A 26,090-nucleotide genomic window follows, 5' to 3' on the forward strand; every position below is an offset into this window, starting at 1 on the left:
CCAGCTCATATGTGTAGCACTCTGGTCTCTGCCTTGACTTCACAGAGTTCTCCCTGTATGTACCTCTGTGCCCAGCATCACCTTTTTCATAAATACATCAGTTAGGTTAGATTAGGCTCTTTCCTCATCGTGCAACTTTCACATGATTGCCTCTGTAAAACTTTATATCCCAACAAGGTCATACTCTGTTATAGTGGGTTTAGGACATCCACAGTTAGATTTAACAGTTTAATTTGGAAAGATGGTTTGCAAAACTTACCCTATAACAAGTTTACTGATCCAGGCTCCAATAGGCATCCCAAGCCAGTAGTGATAGGACTACATGAGAGATCCAGGCTGCTGTGGAATCCTACTCAACTGATGGAATTGAATGGCAAGGGCTCAGCTACCATAGATGTCACATCCTAGGATAATCCTTTGTGTGGTTTCCTCCTATTTCATGCAAACAGGATTTTACAACAGACAATGTCACCTCATCACAGCGAGAATTTAGTGGGATAATGCAGTTTCAAACACTTCCTGCCATGAGTAAGATTAAACTGGTTTGATATTTCCTTTCCTTTTCTATCATCTACCAAATGTATACACCCCATTTTTTTTTATTTCTTTCACATAATTGTCAAAAAAATACTTCAAACTTTCCAAATGCCTTGTTGAATTAAAAAATACTTTCCCTCTTCACGTGTCCCTTATCTTTAGCATCCATTAGCTCTGCTGAAAGTAGAAACTATTTTATTAGAAATGATTAATTTCCTAAGAATCCATGTAGGATTTTCATCTCTACATCTTCAAATGCATTTCTATATTTATTCAGCCTAAAAGTCTTTCTCATTCTCCGGTCCCTCTTCATATACATTAAGCTGTCATCCTGGAACTCCATATATTTCATTTCCCTCAGTCACTCTGTCTTAGTCCATTTTGCTTTAGTAGAATTGTAAACTTAGGCTCAGTAACTATGTAATGACAACCGGGGACTGTGCATGTAAATATATAAGCCTACAGAGGGAGTTCTCATTCAAATCAGCACGGGTAGGCATTCTCTGCTGGATAGTCCCACACCTATGCACATATGGGCTGCACTAATTAAACTTAGTGGTTTATTTTTAAAGGAGAGAGAGAGAGAGACAGACAGAGAGAGAGAGAGACAGAGAGAGAGAATATGAATTTGGGACGAATATGTTGAGAGGACAGGGGGATTTAGAGAAGGTGAAGTTAGAAATGGCTATAATTTATTTCCTTGTGTATATGCTTGAAATTCTCACAAGCATACATTTTTAAGAAATTAGAGAATGTCAATTAAAATCTGAATAAAATCTGTTTTATTCCATTATTATGGCCAAGCGAATTGTACTTTTTCCCCAAATGCCCTAATGATTGTACACCTGTGTTTCACAATGTGCAGGTAGAGAGATCAGTAAATAGGAGTGTGTGGCAATGGCACAGGCTTCAAAGGCTGGTTTTACCATGAAGAAACAGGCTCATTTAAATGTATTTACAGGTAGCCTATTCACATTACTTGAGAATAGTTTGGCTAGCTTTAATCTTAATCTGGCTTTTGTGCGTGTTGACAAAGAAAAGCAAACACTAAACAGAACATGAGGCAGTTCCTTGCAGCTCCCAGTTTCACGGCAACATAAAGTCACAGCTGATTTCCCGGCCCACGCATTGCAGGGATTACAGGGTGTGACAGCAAAGTGGCTTTTTGAGAAATGAGATGCTGCATACTTCATTATTTCCAATATTGCCACCCTGCCAGCAATTGCTATAAAAATGTCCCGAGTCCTGAAATGAGAGGGGGTGGATTTTCCCAACAGCCGCCAAGTGATATGGAAGCCCCCATGCTCACACGTTGCCCATTTGAGCTGTTGGCATGGAGAGGGAAACAGCAACCAAAGCATTTATTAAGGGCCCAGCTGTCCTGGCTGCCACACAGATGCTGTGCAAACAGCCAGAAACAGCAACATCCATGCTCCCCAGCCCAGGATCAATCAGGGCTGACAGTTCTAGGTTGAGGGGGTCCAGGTATGTCACTGCGGGCTTGGATAGGAAGATGTACAAACCCGACAGTCTTTTTACTAAGTGCAACTCAAGAGGTGACAACAAGATAGGTATTCAGCTGTTTTCTGGCTTTAAATGTCGCTGGCTCAAGGCCCATTTATGAGCCTCAGAATCAGGAGTCAAATGTAAATCCCAGGAATATGCTCTCCATTCTGCTCCCTGTATCCTGCTAGGTACCTTCCCCACACATTTTACATTTAAATTTTGGTACAAATGCCCTTGCAACATGCCAACTTCAGAATGGTAAGATTTTAAATCAGAAAGACACCTGGGATCCTGAACTAACAACTTATTTATAAGGGATCTGAGCTTCATGGAAAGTCCACTGCATTTCATTGCTGACAGAGCTGGACCTAGGTCCTAAGGTGGTTGAGGGTTCCCATGTGTGGCATTTGCATTTGAATTTGGAATGTGTGAAAGGCCTCCTTGGGATTCTTTTTTTTCCTAGTCAGAGAGAGTTCTCATTGCTCCATCTTGGTACTTGTCAGGCAGCCTGAAATATGCGCTTCCTGCAGAAGAAACTGGGAAGCAGGGGCTTTCAGCTGGGAGAGTGGAGCTCTGCCCTTGGAAACAGAAAGCCAGAGAGGATGAAGTCAGCTCAAATTTCCATTCATAAGAAATTGACTTGGCTTTTCTCACCTAGGAACAGTCTCAATACAGCCAGTCACACAACAAAGTCATGAATAAATTTAAACCACACATGATTTCAAGCTTTAGCTGAAGCATCGGAGTACTAAAGGAACAGCCATGTCAGAAGAAAAGTATGGGGTTATGGTTTAATATTTGGGGACAATTAAAATTAGAGCCACAGAGTGTTGGTACACGTTGAATTGAAATGGGCCTTTTGCAATCCTTCTAATGACAAAACCATCAATGGGAGGGGAGGGCAGAGAAATTAGAGGAAAGATAGGTGAATCCAAGAATATTAAGTGCACATGGAAACCTAGTACATATAAGTTTAATGCTCATAGTCTCATGAAAGAGTTTAATTGGCTGTCCTACAGAGAAGTCTATGCTTATCCCAGAAGTCATAGGTTGCAAATGAAGAAGGAGGAGAAGGAGGAAGAAGAGGAGGAGGAGGAAGAAGAGGAGGAAGAAGAGGAGGAAAAAAGGAAGAAAGAAAGAAAGAAAGGAAGGAAGGAAGGAAGGAAGGAAGGAAGGAAGAAAGAAAGAAAGAAAGGAAGAAAGAAAGAAAGAAAGAAGTCCAGTTCTGGGATACCTCTCCTTAATGTACTGATTGGGCAAAGTTGTCCTGGTCACCCCTAAAACATTGCAGACTATTGCCATTGCTCGTAGTTGCCAACAGAGCCTGATGGTCAGATGCCATTGTTGAAGATGCCACACACATGGGCCACAGGACATGGACAAATCAAGTCAGTGCTGACCAGGAAGCCTCCTGCCCATTAGCTGGTTCTCATGGTGCTGGAAGATGACGTACAATCTGCTGTGAGGATAGAGTCTGGCAATGCACCGTCAATGGTCTTACCTATCTGCAAACTGAAATAATGACTGGGAAGGCAGGATGTGCACATGGGTACAAAACAGAGGCATGAAAGCTACGAGGATAACCAACTGCTTTCTGGATTTCTGAGTGGATTTGAGGCCTGTTCCACAGGGAGAAACATGCCTGGTACTGCAAATCCAGTCAAGGACCCACGGGTGAGAGCTCACAGGCCTCAGGCACGAACCTCCTACTATTATTTTGCTAAATGGGCACAGTATCAAACCCCATCTAAATTCACATCTCCAAAACTATAAATTAATGCAGTTTTCAGACTTCATCGGGGGAAGTTTCATTGTATTTAACACTCTACATAAACTTATAACTGGTCAAAGTGCAGCAGCTACAAATGGGAATTTTTCTAACATCACCTCTGCTAGACTCAGGTACCACTGTGGAGGATAAATAGGAAGATATTCTGAACCAGAGGCCTGGAGGAATTCAGTATCTGCAGTAACAGGACCGCTGCTCATGGATGCACAGTACGGGCTCCACAAGTCTTTCACAAGATCAAGCCAGTCAATGGAGTATTAAAAAACAAGAGGACAGGACAATGAGGAGATAGGGATATGGGGATATGAAGATGAGGTTGGAGCTGGGAAGAACTAAGGGGAGGAGTCAGGGTGAATGAGATCAAAATACTTTGATTTCAAAGAATTAATAAAAGTTTTTATTTCAGTAATACTGAATTATAAATGACTGAGGAACAGCCATAATTAGCCCAAGACTTTTTGCTACATCTGGGAAGAAAAAAACTTACTTTACCTTAAAATAGCAAGACAGAATACCCAGAAAAGTACACACATACACACATACACACACACACACACACACACACAGAGAGAGAGAGAGAGAGAGAGAGAGAGAGAGAGAGAGAGAGAGAGAGAGAGAGAGAGAGAGAATTAATATAGACCATCAAAATAAATAAAACCTTGTTTTCATTTTCCTTTTAACCAACGGATCAATATGAATTTTCATGAGTCACAACGATACCATAGCAAGACTAATAAGGTAAATTTCCTTGCCCCCAAAGAATTCTGAATACAGTTAGCTAAACAAGCATACACTATGTGGTCAAAGCATGGCATAGAGAAAGTTCTCAAAGATTGCCTACCAAAATTTCATGGGACTGAGGATTTAATTTTGTGCAGAAGTTGATAATAGGATGGAGATCATAGAAAACAAGATAAGTAGAAAGATTAGAATGACATTCCAGAAAAAAGAAATTGGGGCAGGCAGCATATTGAATTGGAAGGAGCAATGTGGGTTCAGTGAATCTGGGTAGCATTTATCCTCTGAGGACAAAGCAGCAAGAACAAGGGGTGGTAGAATTGGCTAGTGCATTGGGGAGCTGATAGAGAGGCTCTGACAAGACTATTGCTGTTCAGTAGGTGAGCTCCCTTAGATGCATGACCCAGAAGTTGGCAACAGCCAGCTGGTTAGGGAAGAGGTTTAGATGTCTGGAGACTAAATCTCCATGAAGGATGACCTAGCCATAAAAAGCTCAGTTAAGAGCCTTACCCAGATTTCACAAACTAACATCCAAGAACCTGAACAAACTATGCCCAGGAGTAAATATTTCTTCCCTGGGAAGCTTAAGAGCAAATGGGGAAGGAATATTGGATTATAGCTCCATAATGTCAGGGATAAAGTCAACTTCTTCACTCTTGGTGCTCCAGAGCTTAAAGCATAGTGTACGGGGAGCAGGAATTTCCAGGGTGTGTTGGTTAAATTGTGATCAAGCAGTCTGTGCTGCTGTCTGAGTAGTCTGAAGTCACATGACTTCAGTTTCATGTACTGCATCCCAAACACTCTACCAAAATCAATGGTCCATTGTGGTTTCAAGTGTGCTCTGGAGGTAAGACTTCTTGGATCCAATATCACTTTCACCTCTCATGAAGTGGACAGGGTCAGAAAAAGTACCAAAGTTCACACTTACTCAGGTTCTTCAATCATAATAAAAGGAAGCAAATGTACTAATGGCATTCATTCATTAAAGAAATAATAATAGTTAATGTACAGAAACATTCAAGTCTCTTTTTGTGTCAAATATGGTAGTATCTTTATCCTAGCTACGATAGTAAAATGTAAGCATTCCAGGTCCATTCTGTGATTCTTTTGTTCCTATTATAAAATATCCCGGTAGAATTAAAGGGGGAAACGGAAGGAGGAAAGCTGTACATGGGCTTAATGTGCTGTTTCACCACAGGTGTTTGCTAATCACCTGGTCAGCACACCTGCTTACCATAACTATTCGCTGGCCATGTAGGCAGAATCACACAATTTTGGGCACTGCAACTAAAGCAGAAGTATTATGTTGCATCCAGCAACTAATAATATGAAGGAAAAAAAAACCACCTTCCTACACAAAATCATTCATTCTCTCTCTTCTACCACCTACAAAAGTAATAGTGGAATAGAAGGGGACACTGAGTAAGAGGAAGCTAGAACTGCAAGTAGGGAGAAACCTGGGAAAGATGAAGAAGATTAGATCATCAGAATGGCCTTTCATTGGACATGACCAGCATTATTGCTTTAACAGGAACTGCCAGTCAAGGGCCCACTGGCATGTTTGAACACTCGGTCGGTCCCCAGCTAGAAAGGCTGGTTTGGTGGACTGCGGAACCTACAGGGCATGGAGTGAAGCTGGAGGATGTGGGTCACTGCAGAATTGGCACTGATGGTGATGGCCTGGCCGGACTTCAGGTCCACGGTGTGCATCCTGCTCAAAATCATCATGCCGAGCGTTCCCACAATGGTCGACTACATCCTCTTGGTGAGTAGAAATAAATCCTTCTTTCTTTAAGCTGCATCTTGTCAGGTGTTTGAGCAGAGTAAACAAGTTGAGAAAGAGCTGAAAAAGGAAATGATCCCCATTTGGAAGAGGATTCCTTAAAGAGACAAAGGCCCAGCCCGTAGATGGCAAGGCAAGTCAGGACTTACTCTGGTTGTTTTTCTTCTTGATGTGACCAAACATACCTGACAAAAAGCAACTGAAGGAAGGAGAGCTTATTTTGCCTCATGGTTGGAAGAGATATAGTCCACCATAGTGGCAACATCTTAGTTACACGTGGCTTGTGTGGCTTGCTGGCAAGAGTGTGCAGCACCAACTTGGTAATAGCTCAGCAGCCAACAAGCTATGGAAGTGTTAAGCCATGTAAGCCTGACCTACACCACTCTGCCTCGTTTTCTAAGCCCAGACCCCCAGCTCATGTGTTACCACCAACTACACTCAGAGTGGGTCTTCCCTTCCTAAGGTAAACGTCACCCAAACATCCCCACAGAAACAACCAGGGGTGTCTCCTAGGTGACTCTAATTAAGTAATTCTTAGTAATTAAGAAACCAAAAGGATTATCTGAATTGTGGCTTACAGTGTCAAAATCCATGCTAAAACAGTTGGATTTAAAGCTGAGAGCAACAAAAACCTGACATATTGTGTATATGGTTTAGATTCTCTTATTAATGATAGCTTTTAAATTTAATTTCTATTTCTTTCATTACCTTCTATGCAGAGAATTTTCTGAATGTACTTATTAATTCTGCTAGCTGGCTCATAAATTCTTCTGGATAATATTTATCCATACATATTTGCTACAAACAAAGCAACTATATTTGTGTCTATTTTCTTTTTTTAATTTTTTATTAATTTATTCTTGTTACATCTCAATGGTTATCCCATCCCTTGTATCCTCCCATTCTTCCCTCCCTCCCATTTTCCCACTATTCACCTCCCCTATGACTGTTCCTGAGGGGGATTTCTTCCCCCTGTATATGCTCATAGGGTATCAAGTCTCTTCTTGGTAACCTGCTGTCCTTCCTCTGAGTGCCACCAGGTCTCCCCCTCCAGGAGACTTGGTCAGATATGAGGCACCAGAGTTCGTGTGAAAGTCATACCCCATTCTCCACTCAACTGTGGAGAGTGTTCTGTCCATTGGCTAGATCTGGGTAGGGGTTTAAAGTTTACCGCCTGTATTGTCCTTGGCTGGTGCCTTAGTTTGAGTGGGACCCCTGGGCCCAAATCTGCCTTTCATAATGTTCTACTTGTAGGTTTCTAGGACCCTCTGGATCCTTCTACTTTGCTATTATCCCATGCTTCTCTCATCTAGAGTCCCAATAGGATGTCCTCTCCTCTGTCCCAGTTTCCTGGTTGTGTCTATTTTCTTATTGTATTAGCTAGGACTTCCAGTAAAAATACTGAACAAGTTCTATGATGAAATGCATACATCTTATTACATTCTTAATTGCCTGGAGGAAACTTCTTAAATTTACCATTGAATATATTAATTATGTTTGGGTATACTTATTTATTTAAAGATATTGTAGATTATACTGTGGAAATGCTTCTTTTTGTCTTTTAGCTACAAATGTATATGAAGCTTAGTAAATACATTGTTTATCTCTATTAAGATAAGAACAATACTGGTACTTTTTTCCTTGTTTTATTTTTGTTTTGTTTTGTTTTGTTTTGTTTTTAAAAGTATGCTATCTTTACAATTGATTTTATATGTTGATATTCATTTATTAATTGTTTATACAATTCAATGAAGCATTATTGTTACCCCACACTTCTTATATTCTGCGAGGCCCAAAATGGCTGATAATTTCTTTGAAATTTTACATTTATATTGGTAAGAGATTGGTGTGTAATTTTCATTTTTATAATATTCCCATCCAGTTTTGATATCAAGATTTTATTGGCCTTATAAAATGACTTGAACAAATTATTTTCTTTTCCTTTCTGTTTTGTCAAAGCATATTTTTTAAAAAAAAAAAATGGTTGGGTCCTCCTCTAATGTGACTGAAGGAAAGCTTTCTTCCCAATGCAGAAGTTTTCAAAAGGTAGTGATAAGCTGAGTGATGGTGGGTGATACAGTGTAGAAAGACTGTGAAGTGATGCAACACAACGGTGTGACAGAAGTCAGGCAGGACCAAAGACTCACATTCAAAGCAAACTAGGGCTTACGGTAAACAAAGGGAAGAGGAAAAACAATGTACTATATGCTCCCTTCCGGTAAATTCTAACTAGCAGCCCTCCCTCCCCCCCCCCCCCCATTTAGGAAGTCAGAATTTTGAGTGAGGGAAGAGAAGTTGTAGTCCTTAGCTGAAAGCCACAGAAATATGCATTTTTAACAATAATTTCCAAGAGTAACGGAACAGTAATAAATAATATTGTTCACTGAGCTATGATATTCAGTTTTCTGGGTTGAAAATAGCATATTATCTTTATCAAATTCTTGAATTTACCATGAAATTAAAATGCTCACAATGGGGTATGCTGTTAGAGCCTTTGCTGAGATCAATATCCCCAGAAATTATTTGCAATGTAAATTGTCAAAGCCACTTTGGAAAATAATGTGGAAGTGGGTTGAGAAAAATATATACAAACCCACAGCAATCACTCTTCTGTGAATTTAAGAGAAGAAAGTATCCCAGTATCAAATCACTATATATTTAAAGGTGCCATTGAAATTCCATTTACAATACTGAAAACAACAACAAAAAAAAAAAAAGAAAGAAAGAAAGAAACAATGCACCACTGTCAGTGTGATAATAATGGCTGATAACAATTAATTGAATATTCACAACGGAAAATAGAGTGGTTTTGTAATATTCCTGACACAAAGAAATGATGTATGGCTGAGCAGATATCTATAGTAATTCCCCAGATGTAGTTATCACACACTGGATATATGTATTTCAATATCACACTGCTCCATAAGCATGTCCAATTAATTAATATTAATTAAAATGATTATACTTCTAAAAAGGTACAACACTGATCAGATAGGGAATAAAGCACTAATTATAACTAAAGAAACACAAGACTTTTAGTTGATCCAATTCTTGTAAGTATAGCTATTTTTTCTGCTGTGCAAAATTATGTATGTAGTGGAATAAAACAACAAAGATAAATGAACAGCCTATAATGTGTTTGGTAGGTGAAATGTTCTCATTATATTTAGAAATGCATTAATGTTTTTATAATGGTGTTCTGTAAAAAATAGCAGATAAAATGGCTATCATTTATTGAATTCCTATATTATGCTACCCGCTAGCTCATGATGCGCCTTATTGCATTATTGCAGCAACCTATAAGGGAGGTACTTCTCAGATCCATCTCTTAATTGAATTTTATTTTTATTTTCAAATTAACACAGACACATACTTCAAAAAGATAAAGCAGCATCATTGTTTACCAAGAATAAGAACAGTCTTGTGCCCCCTTCACTCTAATTCCTTTTAAATATTTTAGCATTTTTCTTATGAATAACTCATATTTCTAAATCATACCACAGCATTAGCATGTTTAAAGTCTTTTACTTTGTTTGACTAACTGTTATTGCAAATTCTTTAAAGGGATACAGAAAACAGATAGCCCTTCTGAAAAAAGCTGCAAAGGAGAGTAGACACAAGTTGTGAAACCTGGGGAAAAGGAAGTAACTCACACATTCTGCTGTGGCCAAAATTGTGACAGAACCATATTGGACACACAAGTATGGAAAGATGCATAGATACTTTGAGACAAGGGGCGAAGTCTTTGTAAATCCTAATTTGCAGAAGCAAGGGGATTTAGAATTAGTGAATACCAATACTATTCTATTTATCTATTAAGTAATTCAGTGTGGTGTGTGTGTGTGTGTATGCATATGCACATGTATGTGTACACTCATGTGTGCAGCAGCACATGTATGAGGGTCAGAGGACAACTCTGTGGTGACAACCATGTGGGTTTCAGAAATATAATACAGGTCATTAAACTTGGCAGGATGGCAAACACCTTTTCCTGCTGAGCCAGCTCATCAGCGCCCCCAAAAAATTAACTTTTAACTAAGACCTTTTTATGAACAGAATCCAAGATTCTCAATGATGCTATTGATGAACTCATGGATGTTATCAACATGAAAAATTCACCAGTGTTTTTCCTTAATGTGTCTTTTATTTTATTAATTAAATTTGTTCCTTTGCAATTTGGTTCTGATGACTCTCACCCCACATCGTTCTTATCTCCTTTCCACCCTCATTAAACCTCCTTCTCTAGCATCCCCCAAACAGCCAATAGTAAGGGAGGGTAGAGACTAGGAGCCTCTGCCTCATCCATGAGCAGTTATTGTTAGGATTGGTCATATGAATACCCAGGGCAGCTCCTGTGAGCTCATGGCTGCAGTGTCTGTGTCATGTCTAAAGATAACATTTCAGCTCTTTCTGCATCCTGATCCTACATTTTTTTCTGCCCTCTCTTCCACAATGTTTATTGAGTCTTGAGGGCAGGGGCTGGTATAATCTTGTTTATGAGTGAGGATTTAATAATTACTTATTCTCAGCAATTTGACTATCTCTGAGTCTCAGCATTCATGGCTAGTAACTGAAACGAGCCATTTCTCTGAATAAGACAGAGGGTGACAGTTAGCAATGGACACATGAATATTTAGAAGCTGGCTTGGGATTTGTGACATTTGGGTGGCAAATACGGTCTTGCCATATAGTATTGCCTGTATTTTCTCAATGGGTCTTGGATATCTTTCATTGCTGTGTCTTTTGGTATGACTTCCTGGTCCACCTGGTGATATGGCCATTTGGGTCTCTGCTTGCTATTAATCCCATGTGGCTGGATTTGCATCAGCTGGGCATTATTTAAAGTTAAATATTGGGGTTACTGCTGCTGATGCTTGGATGTGGTGGCTGAAGTGGCCCCAGCTCAAGAAGGGTAGATGTAGCCTCTGATCTAATGAGTCAGCATTCTGTGTGTTGGCAAAGAGAAGGGTGAGTTGCCAGGGTAGTCAAATGTGTGGCCTCTGACGTGAGAGGCAAGCAGGCACTTTGAGCAGGTATTAAAGATCTGGGAGTTCAGCTGCAGGAGTCTAGTGAACTTTATTATAAAAAGAAGAAAGACATGTCACACTTGGCCTAGGGTGGTGGAAATAGAATGACAAAAAGGTGACCTTAGAGCATGAAGGTAGCCTTCATAGTTCATGGGACAGGGAGGTTAGGCTTCCAAAGGTCGGTATGGGTGTGGCCTCTGGGAGTGAGGTCCTGTGGCATGGGTTTTAGAATGATGGAGTGCTAACAACAGGACCTGAAACCCAGAGAGCAGAGGAGACTCCACTGAGGCCCTGGGGAATAAGGTCATATGGGTACTGAGGCATGTATGGTTAAAGTAATGGAGAAAGGCAATATGGCTTTAACCTGAGTAGCAGTTTCTCCTCAAGACATGAGACACTGATTAATGTGCTCTGAATGGGTCCTGAGAGGTTGGGGTTTAGAGTGACTGATGGCGGGGAGGGGTGGATTATTTACCCCAGTGAGTAACCTCTGCTTGGATCTTAAAGCAATAGACAGTAACTTCTCCCCAGCTCCAAGACACTGGGAATTAGGTTACCAGAGAGAGAGAGAGAAATGTGGTCTCGAAGCTGGGGAGTGAGCTCTGCTTAGACATGCTGGAGATCTAATTCCACACGTATCTTGAGATGCTTTCTTTAAACAAGAGAAGAGAGATTATGGCCTCAGATAGACATGAATTTAGTCATCAATACGAACAGCTAGGTTCCTGGAAGACTAAGCATCAAATGGAGCTAAATTCTCTGCTCTGGTCTCCGTCATGTCTAGTTTCTTGCGATATTTAGGGAGCATAAGAGTTCATCTGCTTTGTATATCCTCAGGCTCCATCGGAGTGTCAGGCAAACTCACGTTCACCAGACCAGAGAATGAGATGCAGAGGGAAGACTGGGTGCTTTTTATCCCACCTCTGTTCTAATTTTAGTTGACACCCTCAAATTCAGCAACAGGCATGACACCATATAACCTAGTTCACACAGCACAAGACCTCGAGAAACCCACATATACTTCATGGCTGCACCCCCAGATTCTTCTTGCTGTATGTCTCTCCAACTCTGTGCTTGTGACATTTCTTGGGTTCCCTCGCTGCTGAGGAGCCCTGAACCCCCAACTTACTGCATTGATTACTCTGTGAAATCAATTCTCTACATTACTGGGCCCATGAGAACTTTGGTTTCAGTTTCTGTGCCCTTTATTTTTTCTCATTTTTCCAGATAAGCAACAAAGCATTACTTAGGAAATGAAATAAATAGGTATTATTAATATTATATTGAATAACACCTTCAAAATAATTCAGGAATTTCTGTGTAGAATAAAATATAATAAATTGGTCTATTGAAGCTATTAATAATTTTTAAATGCATCATTTTTCAAATAGGATAACAATGAAGATTATCTGATACCTGCCCCCCCACCATACCTACATCCATCCGTGAATATAAATTGAGCATCTCTGAGGAAAATGTCTCCATTATATGAGTCATAACTAAATAAAAATAAAACATAGCTCCCATAGGGAAATAGTTATAAGCCAAAGCAATCAAAATAAAATGACACTTATATAATAAGATTTTCAAAATGAAAAGTGTATAAAATTGGAAGAAATCATACCTATTTGTATGGTGGAATCATCAATGATGACATAGCATTTAAACCAAACTTTGATGTTTACCCAATAGAAAACAGTGAGAAGTTATTCCAGTTACAAACTTATCATACAAACACAGAGATCTGAGAATGTATCACAGTGCGGTAGAAAAAAAAAAGACAGTAAAAGCAATAGTTTGAATGAATAAAGAGTGCATAAGAAAAATTGTAAGAAATGAAGCTAGTAATAGTCTATGCTGCAAAGAAATGGACTCTCAAGTCGTGAAAAGATACGGAAAAAAATTAAATGTGCCTAGCTAAGTGAGCAAAGGAAATCAGATAAGGATATGCAATATATTATTACAATAACAGACCAATCCATAAATATCAAAGCTATAGAGACAAGAGAAAGATGAGTGGCTGCCAGAGGCCAGGGCATTAGAGGGATGGAGAGGTGAAACACACACACACACACACACACACACACACACACACACACACACACACACACCTTAAGGCTCCGAACTTTGTTTATAAGAGGCACAGTGTCATAAACATCTCATTGAACATTCTTCTAATGCCATGGAAGGTCTAATACCAAGCACAGACTATAAAGGAAACTGTGGCTTTTGTATCAGGCTCATCTCTTGGAACAAATAGACCACTCTGGTCAGAGATACTGATGGTAGGTAGTAGGCATCAGTAGAGGGAAGTGACAGAAAAGATGCCCTCTGCACTAGCCTTTGTGTTGCTATCAACCCCTAACTGCCTTTAAAAGATAAAGTGCATCTTTAAAACGTTATCGTCAACATCACAGAAGGGACAAGGTAGTAAAACCTATCCAAGACAAGTTCAATAAAAGGCCTGTAGCCCAAATAGTCCTTGAGTGCTTCCATTCTAGGCCACCTTTCTTTGACTATAAGAGACAGCTTAGAAACCATACTGCAGTTTCAGTGATGTTGAAGACCCGGAGGATTAAGTAGGTTCTTAATAGGCCACTGTACACATAATGCTGGGCTCAGGTGGGCTGTTCCCTGCCTATGCTCATAACTATGTATCAAAGGTCACCTTAAAAATTGGGGCTCCATTATGATGAAACATTCTTATCTTTCTTGTAGGGATTTCTGTGCTCCGAGGTAGGGGACACTGCATTTAACCTCAGAGTGTGAGTCATGTCCTACTCAGCCTCCTTCAGCCCCCTGCTTCTCCATACTTGCTTACAAAGAAGGGGTGGGGAGTAAGAACATCAAACCCCAAGTGGCTGTATGATGATCACATCCCCTCTACTCCCATTGGCTGACTCACGTCACAAGGCCACATGCTGCTTCATTCATGAGAGTGGACAGGGTGGAAATTCAGTATCTCCAAAAACGCAACGTGAAGGACTCAGAAAAACAGCACTGTCGGTAGGATATGATCTTGAAGATTATCATAATGTCTTCAGGACAGAGCCTCATTTATTTAACATGATATGAGAGAAAAACAAGATTGCTAAGGTAAAATTAAGCATTTCCACCACGAAGAGACTCCCACTAGTAAAGGAAAAACTTTAAGATCCACAAAGGGAAACCAAACCCCATAGCATAACAAATGAAGGGCATGCTTCCGGAATCTATTACGGTCTCCTTCTCACCAGCAAACATAAACAGTACAAAAATTATAAGTGAATATTAGCCAAACATAGATATGTGCTGAGATTCTCCGCCCAGCAGGGGATTGGGTCAGATCCTGAGAATCACTGTTGGACTCCAGATGAGAGTGGTATGGAAGAATGGGGAGATAGAAGGACCCCAGAGGGTCAAGGAGCCCCACAAGAAGACCATCTTGCACAAACTGCTGTACCAACCAAGGATGATGCATGCAGTAAACCTAGACCCCCTATTCAGATCTAACCAATGGACAGCTCTTTCTCCACTGTTGTTGGGAGAGCAGGAACCACCTCTGACGTGAACTCTGATGCCCTGAATTGATCACTTCCCCTTGGCGGGGAGGCCTGGAGAGCACACAGAGGAAAGGAAACCCAATGAGACCTGATAGGCTGTGGTTATATGGTGGGGAGGAAGTTCCCTTCTGTCAGAGGCCTAGGGAAGGGGGATAGGGTGAAACAGGGAGACAGAGGAGTGGGAAGATAGAAGTGAGGGGCTAACAGTCTGGATGTAATCTGAATAAATCATAATAAGAGAAAAAGAAGAAAAAAGACATGCGGAGATGTCTGAATAAAGAAAAATTTCAAATGCCTACCTATAAGACATTGAAAACATGCTTACTCTCATTATTGCTTGGGAAAATTACATTTTAAACTGGAAAGACACACAAGTACAGACCCAACACAAGGTATGACAGAGAACAAATGGCACTGTTGTGGTAGCAGTGAGAGATTTTTGCACTGAAGAGAGGAATGCATCTGAATAATCTCTTAGGAAAAGGTTTGGCTTTCTCTAGTGATTTTCCAAAAGGCCTGCCCAAAGGTGTTCAGTATCAATAAATATAGTGCAGATCCAGATTGAAACCTAAATGTCTACTAGATCTGAGAGATAAAAAGCACTAAGTTCATAACATGGCATTCCACACACGAGCAAAATTAAGTGAAGCATGGGCCCAGGTTCCAAAGCATGGAGCACCACTAATTGCAAGAAAAGAATCTCAATTTAGAAATAATATGTGCTTATTAGTCTTTCCATAGATTTTTTTTAATTAAGAAGACAAAAATAAGCAGCACATTCATTTCCAGGGTGACTCTGGGTACTTGTTGTATGATTCTCTACATGAGTACATTGCTTCCAGTCAACTAATTAAAAACTACTTTGTAAATCTTGGTGTCTTACTAGATCCCCCCAACTCCACCCCAGTGCCAGAGGACCCCATTGTGAGCCATTAAATAACAGAGTTTTCTCTTGGGAGATTGTGGGGCTGCAGGTTAACACTGCCCCGCCCCCTGCCACCTCCTAAGGTGCAGATGACATTTCCTTAGTATATGTATTTTGATTTCTCTTTTCCCTAACCTCTTCTAATGAGACATCAGCTACCTTGGCTTTGGGCCCAACCTAAGGTCCTCCTTTCACCCTACTCACTGACATCTTCAAACACACCCAAGTCCCAAAGGTTGGGGTTTTGACATGAGTTCAGAGGGCATAGTTCAGCCTATAACTGTACTTAAAGGTCCCTGACCATGAAAACCATCACTCCTAGAGGCTTCTCAGGGTGTACTCTGCTTTCCATGACTCTGGGACAGTATTATGGTTGTTCCCAGTGACATGCTTATTAGACACCAGGCTAATATGTATTTACCTTCAGTAAATCCTTCAATCCTACTGTTAATACACAATTCTTTCCCCCTCCCCCCATTTTGTAAGTGTCATGACTGAGACACAAGGCTTTTGATGATGGGGACCCTGTGCATGACATTTGCATAAAAATGATTAGACTTCAAGGTCCTGTCTCATGCCAGTTTACTGGGCTTAATTCCAAGGTAAAGACCTAGGAGAACCTTTGAAGGACAAGTACACTCATATGGTAGTGTGTGTGTGTGTGTGTGTGTGTGTGTGTGTGTGTGTGTGTGTGTGTTCATATGAATATGCAGGAGATAGAAAGAAAGAGAGAGGGGAGGGACAGAAGGACAAAGGAGTCAAGGAAGAGTTAGACAGCTGTGGAAGTATCTTGATGCCTGGTAGGGTCCTGAGACTTGTTCCCTGGGCTCTCCTCCTAGGCATATCTTCCTGGAACTTGGGTAACCTCACATCATGCTTCATAAACTTCTGTAACAGGGATCTGTGAATATCTTTGTGAGCTTCATGCTGAGACAAGAACAGTCTGCACTAAACAAAATGTTGTCCATAATTCTAGGCGATCTTGGTGTCTTGGGGCCAAATTTCAAAATGCTTCATGTTATTATTGTAGTTCTAATAATAAAAGGAAAATAACAGGAAGGCAAATACTCTGTCCGGGAAGATGACTCCATACAGCCTTGTTAACCTGTGAGACAGACGTTCACCATTTCTCACTGCCAGGCTCTGCTCACACGGTGCCTTATAAACCATGCTTACTGGACACTTGGGAACACTTTGCAGATAATCACACATGCTTCCATATTAGATAGAATAATCTGCGTGTTCTCCGGATCCACAGGAGAGCTAGCCAATTTGAATACCGGAGACATTCATCTAGAACAGGAGTGTACACACACACACACACACACACACACACACACACACACACACACACACAGATACACTTTCTTGGCAAAAAGATAATGTAAAAAAATACTCTTTTATTATCTGATAACAAATGCATCATTTATACAAGATGTGATAGTCATTATAATGTTTCCACAAATCAAACAATAGAAACATTGTCAATATGGCCAGTTTATTCCAGGTTTTCTGTGTAGAAATGTTTCTGCCCTATTATTAAATTGTTCTGGGTATTGATCTCCAGATTTCCTGACATTCACCAGACTCACGTGAGCCCACTGAGGAATGCACACCTTTGAGTAGCATGAGGCTGGGTTTTGATTAAGATCCTCTTGCACCACGTGGTGGCTCACAACCATCTACAATGAGATCTTGTGTCCTCTTCTGGCTTGCAGACAGCATATTGTATACATAATAAATAAAGAAATCTTAAAAAAAAAAAAGATCCTCTTGCTCATAAGCAATTATCCATCCCAGAAGAGCACTCAGAACCCCTGCTCCATCCTGTTGAGATGGAGGAGAACAATCTCCCACAATAATAGGAATACATGGGAGAACCCCATAAAGCCCTTGAACATCCATACCTCCCAGCAAATCCTCATCACTGATGCTCTCATTGGGTGTTTTGCTTCTGTGAGACGTGGAGCTCCACCTTTCTTCCCCAGGTTTGGGAAAAAACAGGCTTCCCTAGGTCACTGCACCTCAGCCATCATTTCCTGGAGTGATTGTCACAGCCTTGTGTTTTTAGTCTCAGTTCTTTTCTGGAGGTACTTTTGTTGGAGTATGGTTTGGGGGATTTTGTTCTACGTCATTAGGCACTAACCAAATGTATCCCGAATAACCAAACATTGTGCTTAAACCCTGTTTACCATAGGTGGTCTGTGAATCTCTCTCAGCTAAGCTGGATGGCAGATTTCAGACATACTAAAACTGTTTAGAACCTGGCTAGTTACCCCAAATATGACTGTTCAACTGAACTCTGTCAACATGTCTATGAATACGGGAAATACTACAGAAAAAGCAGGTGCAAGGTGGGAGACCCCTACATTCATCCTGAACCCCCTTGTGACTTCATTATAACAAGGTCACAATAAAATGTAAGAAATGAGGTGACTGGGATTACATTCTTCCAGAAATAAAATTCTATTTTTGACTTAAAGTTAGACAAATTATTGAATGAATGAATATAGTTTCACTATCATTTAACAATTCATAGCAGCAGAATGAATGTTTTCTGGGCACTGTGACTGAGGTTCTGATACCTGGAGCCAGTTGCAAGTATTGATGGCTTCGGGGAATTCTGAGGACACAAACCAGGACCATGGCAGTAGGGTGGTGACAGCAGTAGGATGGTGACAGCAGATAAGCTGTCTAGACAGGCATGCAGAGCTTCTGGTGGATGCTCAGACTCTGGTATAACAAATGATTCAGACATGTGAGAAGCACTTGGCTACCCAGGTGAAGAAAAACACTCTCCAGCCTTCCTTTCCTCATGCATCTCACAGACCATCAACAGATACTTAGCGCCCAAAGTGCTAAATACAATAGCAGATAGATGGATAGGAAGAGGACAAGGGAGCCAGTCAGAACTGGGCCCAGGAATCTGTGCAGGCTGTCAGAAGGAAAGCAAGAAATGAAAGCAGGTGTGTGCAAATAGGGCCGGGGACTCAAGGACGTCGATGTAGTCACAGTATGGGGGAAACTAGAGGTGCATAAACTACTCCTCATCATGGAGTCATTTCTCCCCAAACCTGTCTGCTTGTGAGTGTTACACTCAACAACACTTCAGGAAAGAAGGCCAAAGAGTCATTGTCCGATGGTTGTAATTGTAGACACTAGGTGGAACAGCTGAATGCAGCTGAAAGGCAGTCACTTCAGTAGTCCTTCCTCAGGACTCTCAGGTGACCCTGTTTAGGTATTAATGGGTTCTCTACTTGTGGGTCATTTACCAGTGAGGAGCTCACAGCTGTTGAAAGGAGATACTGCACCGAAAGAAAAGCATATTCAAACCACACCTTTGACCTCACTGTGGGTGAGTATTTCACATTTCTCTTTGAAAACTTTAACTTTCAAAATATTTTCTGTATTTTTGATCACTGATGTACTTTCTTAGTAATTTTGGGTCAAGAGAAGCATTTTTTCTTTCTCTTTTTTTTTTATACATTTTCAACAAAAACTAGCTTAGATTGGGTTCTTGCGAAAGTAATTATAATTTTAAAATTAAATTAAATACTTAATTTAAAATTTTAAATTGAATTATGGATACAATATGAAATTGAATGAAAGCATTATGCTGTCTGTAGAGTATTAAGCAAATAAATGTGCAAAATCTACTTTTGAAAAATTGGGAGAAAGAAATTGCCAATTATTTGTGATTATGGGTGTTAATTTAATGAAAACCAAATTTCCTCTACTATGAGACCCACATTTTCATTATGTATTTGGAAGAGCAACCCCCAAAACCAAAAATTATTTTGAACATTTCTTTCTAACAGGGATCCACACACTTGGCTAGGACCCAAGTAGGTGAGAGGTGACCTGCTCTCCCTCCTCCATCCTAGCCTCTTCAGACAACTCTCAGAGAAAGTGCGGCCATCCCCTTAGACTTTCAACACTTAAGCCCACACAGTCCACCCCATCACCTTGGGAGACGGCCTCTTGATGTGGACCCAGCATTCCTTTAGTTATTTCCTGCCACCACTTTTCAACCTTTCCTTATAGGCCATCTTCATTTTTTTTTTTTTGGCGACTCCTCATTGATGCACAGAAACACTTTCTACCAAGGATCCAAAGCCACTTGGTGGCATTCCGGTTCTCCACAGCTATTACACTTGCTAGGGCCCAGAATGGGGAAGCAACAACAACAACAGAAGAATGAGATGTCAAGCCATCAACTGCTAGAACACATGTCTCAGTTACCATGGTTATGATGCCACACTGTGACCAAAAAGTATGTTGGGGAGGAAAGTGTTTATTTGGCTTAAATTTCCATATCACTGTTCATCATTGAAAAAAGTCAGGACAGGAACTCAAATGGGGAACGAACCTGGAGGCAGGAGGTGATACAGAGGCCATGTAGGGGTGCTGCTTCGTGTCTTGTTCCCCATGGCTTGCTCAGTCTGCTTTCGTATAGAACCCATATCACTATTAGCCCAGCAGTGGCACCATCCACAATGGCCTGGGCCTTGCCCCATAAATCACTAATTTTAGAAATGCCTCACATGGATCTTGTGGAGGCAGTTTCTCAATTGAGATTCCCTCCTTTCAGATAATCCTGGTTTGTGTGTGAATTTGACATAAGACTAGTCAGAACACCAGATATCTACACCAAGAAATACCTCAAACATCATCACTGCAGATGCCTAGATACCAGCACAAAACCACAAACATGAACAATCAAGAGACTACACATCTCTACCAGAAGGCAACATTTTATTTTAATAGGCCCTGAGGAAATCAAGTGAGATGAAGCTCAAGAAAGGTAATTCAAAATAACAATCATCAACCTAAAGAGGAAATGAATAAAAGCCTTAATGAAGATCATAAAAGCACAATCAAATAATGAAAAAAAAAACTAACTAAAAAGGATTCAGTACTTTAAAGTAGAATTTAACAAAGAAATAGAATCATCAAAGAAAAAACAAACTTAAAACTAAAACTGATAACTCCAAGAAGTCAAACAGAAAGCTCAGAGGTAAGCCTCATCTACAGATGAAAATATGGGAAAGATAGAGTCTCAGGTCTCCTAGATAAGGAGAAGAAATGGATAGCTCAGTCAAAACATGTTAAACCTCAATAAACCCAGAAAAAAATTCAGAAAATCTAGAACAATATCTAGACCAACCCTGTGAATAGTAGGTATAAACCAACCAACCAACAAACAAACCAACAAATCTAGACCAACCCTGTGAATAGTAGGTATAAAAGAAAGAGAGGAAACCCAAGTCAAAAACATAGAAAATATTTTCAATAAAGTAATAGAAGAAAATTTCCCTAATGTAGATAATGTGATACCTATCAAGGTGTAAGAGACATATCAAACACCAAATAGACACAATCAGAAAAGAAAGTCCCTGAGATATATAATAATCAAAACACTAAACAAACACAACAACAAAGGATACTAAACGCATGTGTAAAGATAGGCCCCATTAGAATAACACTTGACTTTTCAATGGAGACCTGTAGCCAGAAAAGTTTGAAAGTAACCAACCACTTTTTGATTAGACTTAAGGCCCTCTTTGTGAAAAGGAATCCATAATTGACACTTCTAAGTGACCAAGAACCTGAGCCTAGATAGGTAGTGGGCCCTGGGGAAAAACTATGACTATTATTCTGCTAAAGAAAGAACAATTAAATGACTCCTAGTGACACGTTGTTGTACTCCAGATCTGTGCTTTTCTTATCAGAGAAGCTTCTTCTAGCAGAAGATGGTAACTAACAAAGAGACCCACAAGATGGTAACTAACAAAGAGACCCACAAATGGACACTGTGCAGAGTGAGACACTCTGGCACACTCATGTCTAAATAGGATGTCTTTTTCAAACCCATCCTCCAAGGCTCAAGAGAAAAAAATAGTAAATGGGAGTTATTTGTAATTTGGATCTTGCAAAGAAGCTATCCATTCTTTCGCTATTTGATAAGAACACCCAAGGAAACCTTTTCTAGCAGGAGAATGTCAGAAGTAGTGGAGGGATCAACCTTGGATCTGGTACTCAATCCCTTGGTCTTGTCACATGACCCTATCTCAGTTGGATATCTATTTTTCTTTGACTCTCATGTCCCATCTACTCAGGGAACAGACTCCAAAACCGGCCCAGAACAATGTCCATCCATTTATGACTTGGAGCATTGAATTTTATTTTTAAAAGATAGGTAGTTAAGATACTGAGGAGACACATACATGCCTATGCTCACTGAAGCAGTATTTGTGACCAAAACCAGAAACCAACTTCCTCCCCGACCCCCAAAAAAGAGGGGAATAAAAATGTGAAATTGCTTCTTCTCCTGCATCTTATACTGTAAAGTAGGTCCCCCAAAGGTGGAAGAGTTTGAGAAGGAGAAAACAGACAGATCTTTGCCTGCATGCTCTAAGCCTTCCTCTCCCAGCTGTCATCCTTCCCAGTTGCAAGTAAGCCAGAACAAAGTTTGTGTTTTGGGATTCTTACTAGGCAGCCCCATAGTAAGAGTAAAAGATCCAGGATCCATTGACTGCCCAGGGAAACCATCATTAGAGAAAGCTCTCCACATAGACCACCCCACACTTTCTGCAATAATGCATTCACTCAATTTCTCAGTAGGATCTTTGCTATTTGCTTGGACTCATGTTCTCTTATCATTTAACAATTTGGAAATAAGGCCTGAGTCAGGGTGTGGTCTCCCCAGGCTCTTTGGAAAAAAAAGGATCTATCGCTTCCTCCCACATTGATCAAATGTCACCACAATTATCCTGCTTCTAGAAATAGCTCTGGCATTTTTTGAATGTGCAAAGTTCCGAGGGCTGCTGTCAAATGCATGTCTGCTTTTCTCGTCTCAGGCTCCTCCTGGCTAAGGTCTTCCGTTAGTTAATTTGCTCTGGGGCTGAGCTAATGGCTCTTTCTATTGCTCCTTGTCTGAGTTCCAGATGGACTGAATGGGGATAAGTTATTGGATGTTTCTCTGCACAAACTTGGTCCTGTCCGTGGTCCCACGGAGTGAATGATTACAGCTTCCAAATGCAGACCATACATTCTGCTAAAGGATTATTTCTTCCCCTGTTAGGTGATTGATGGGGATGTTAGACAGGACACAAAGGTTCCTCCCATCTGTATCTCCCACTTTTCTTTCCATCTCCCTGATCATATTTCCTCAGTCATTTTTCAATCAACAACTATTTCTCTAGTGATAGGAGAAGAGACTCCCACTTGAATCCTTACAGGCATGCCGAGGACCGAGGACAGAGCAGATGCTCAAAGTCTCTGTCAGGGAAACCTGTGTCTACACTGAATGTAAGTGTGAACAAACCCCTGTGGTTATGGGGTCTCTGTCCCTTAAAACAAAACTGGAAATCCCATAACACCTTGCATTTATAACACTATGAGAATTTAGTACAGTGGTCAAATCACAAGACACAGAAAAGAAAGCACAAAGGGATGCTTTCTAGCAATGATTTGACCATTCTATGAATGAAGCACCTTGAGGACTTGTGGTCAGTGCCACCTGCACCCTGGCTCTGCTATCCCAGATTATGCCTGCTCAGGTCCCAGCTGCTGACACTTGCATACATTTTTCTGGGTGCTTGTCTATCCTCAAGACAGATTGTTCTGCTGCCCTTTGGGTGAGTCATTGGAAGATGCAAGGATGTGCCAACCAAATGACATCTGCCTTCATCCCTTTCACGGATAGATAAAAGAGGGAGCCTCACATTCTCTAGCAAACCAGTCCCTGGTTGAAATTCTTGGGTGCTTTACTTCAACGACTCCCACAATTTCTCCAGCAGATTTGAGCCCCCTGTGTAAATAGTAGCTTAGCATTCTTTTATCTTCTGCATTGACTATGTTAACATAAAAAATACTAAGGTCCTGGAGTCTAGGAAGGTCAGTGATGTCATTTGTGAGATGCTCAAAAGGATATAGTACCTGCTTGGTTTTTCTCTTGTCCTTGGAAATGTTCTTGATGACTGTGCAGCTATGGTATGGTTTTGCATCCATTGGAAGCATCATCAGCATTTAAGGTGTCTTCCAAAGCATGGAGAAATGATTTACCTTAATACTGCAACAAGAAAAATGTCCCAACTTCTTTCATCATTATTACATTAGTAATCTGTGAAAAATGTCTACTTCCTATTGCAACTGTCTCTACCCCTACCTGGCCCAAGACTGCATTCCAAGCATGCCTGTTATGGGGAGATGTTAAGTCATAGGTAGGGGTTGGGGATAATACAAGTCAGAGACCACAAGAAAGAAGTAAAGGCTGGCAGAAGGCAAGAATTATCTGTGCAAGCACTGCCCAAGGACTTGGTTTGGAACATCAGCCACTTGGGGGATAAGTCCTGGCCCAGCAAAGAGAACTGGGTCGGTGAGTGGGGCCCTGGACAAGGGTAGTATGCACAGCTTACCTTCCAGAAAAGCCACAGCTTAAAATTCTATCATCACCATCAATTTCTGGGTCCAGACTACAATCTGTGCAACAGAGTCCAACAGGCAGACAGGAGAATCAAGACAGAGAGACACCACAGTGGAAGTGTGTGTGTGTGTGTGTGTGTGTGTGTGTGTGTGTGTGTGTGTGTGTGTTTGGGGGGTGACAGTATCACTACATGTCCTCTGCCAGGCATATGGCACTACTAAACTTGAATGTCATCAATTGTACACAGCTTCTTCTTCTCTTTTTTGTCATGACCACCCAACGGGTGACTGGACTCACCTCTCCATGCAGAAGTCACCCCTCTCTGTGCTGCCACTTCCATTGTTGGCTGACCTGAAACAGAAAATAGGTTGCTTAATAAATAGTCCCAGCATTGGCACAATACAGCTTCTTTCTAGGTCAGCTGTTCCTGGTGGGGAGGGAACAATGGCCTTGGAGTTGAAAGAGAATTTGACACCCTGTTAGGAGTTGCATCCCTTAGATGGATAATTAACCAAAGACCTGGGAGCTATACTCCCAGAGCATACTCTGAAGATGAGAGAGCAAGTACAGGCTGAATGCAAGCCATGGGGGAAGCAATGGATACCCTGTACAGAGTGGTTCACATAGGAGGTCGTATGGAGAACAATCGCTTTAGCATTTCTGCAGTACTGCATTGTACATTCCCACTGCTGGGGACCTTTGTGGCAGGGGCTGTTTAATGCAGGAGCAAAGTCAATCAAGTCCCTTTGAACATTTCTGGTACCACATGCTACCTTTATGCAAGCAGGTCACCTTCTACTAGGCCCAAGGAGGCAACAGGAACCATGTGGTCACAGTCTCCATGCTTTGTCAGGGATATCAGCAACTCTTTCTCTGCTCTACCTTGACTTTCCTTACTCCTGAACTATTGCCTTATGCTTGTACCACTTTTAAAGCCTTGCATTACCAAATGCAGCATTACTGAGAATGAGCCCTCACAAGTAATCAAGTTTGACTTTGAATCCCAGGGCTGAACTTTTCCAGCCTTGTTGCTTACACAGGTTACTTAACCTTCTGAAACATCTGACTTGTAGCTGAAAGCATGAAAGCATGTGGTGGTGCAGAAATGTGACCTGGTTCCACCATTAATACCACTTTCAACTGACTGCTATGTAATTTTAAATGCATAAAATATATAAGGATAAACAAAATATTTGATAATAAGCAATGTATAGTAAGATGAATATGTCCTATAAGTAAAAAATATGAAATATAACTATTATAAGTATAGTGTATTTTGATTATGACTAATGACTGTTTGTCATTAATAACTATTTCTGTCATCACTTTAATTTGGCATCTTGCCAAACACAAATAATTGTATACAAATAGTCAATATTGTAAGATATATAGAATTAGTTTCACTTTCCAAACAAGAAAACTGGGGGCCGGGCATGGTGGCGCACACCTTTAATCCCAGCACTCAGGAGGCAGAGGCAGGTGGATAACTTTGAATTTGAGGCTAGCCTGTGTAGGCTCACTTTTCTTAACCAATATATTTTATTACAACTTATTAACCAAGCATACATCACTTATAACCAGACTAACCAAACCAATAGGAAAAGAGGTTTAAGGAAGAAAATAATAAAACCGTAAGGATATCAGTTCTGAGGAAGGATTCTCCTGGCATAATCAGCAGGATTTCTTTTGCTGCAACCTGGAACCAAAACCCAGAACCTCAGTAGGAGCCAGAGCCCCAAAGCCTTTCCTGAGCCCCGAAGCCTTCCCTCAAGCAATTCTCTCTAGGAGCATCTTGAAGTGCAGCAATGAACAGTG

General features: G+C 40.8%; 1 long non-coding RNA gene across 1 annotated transcript in view; it reads right to left on the reverse strand.

The window, feature by feature from the left end:
- Positions 1-18,450: 18,450 nt before the first annotated feature.
- The window catches only part of LOC311606711, a 149,691-nt gene continuing 142,051 nt past the window's right edge, over positions 18,451-26,090 (reverse strand). The window contains exons 2-3 of the long non-coding RNA XR_014782417.1: positions 24,573-24,626; positions 18,451-18,580 (exon numbers count right to left, since the gene is read on the reverse strand). This is a non-coding gene — a long non-coding RNA (uncharacterized lncRNA). The remainder of the gene's footprint in view (positions 18,581-24,572; positions 24,627-26,090) is intronic.

The sequence above is a fragment of the Acomys minous genome, assembly GCF_964271855.1.
Source record: "Acomys minous genome assembly, chromosome: 10".
NCBI classification, from domain to species: domain Eukaryota; kingdom Metazoa; phylum Chordata; class Mammalia; order Rodentia; family Muridae; genus Acomys; species Acomys minous.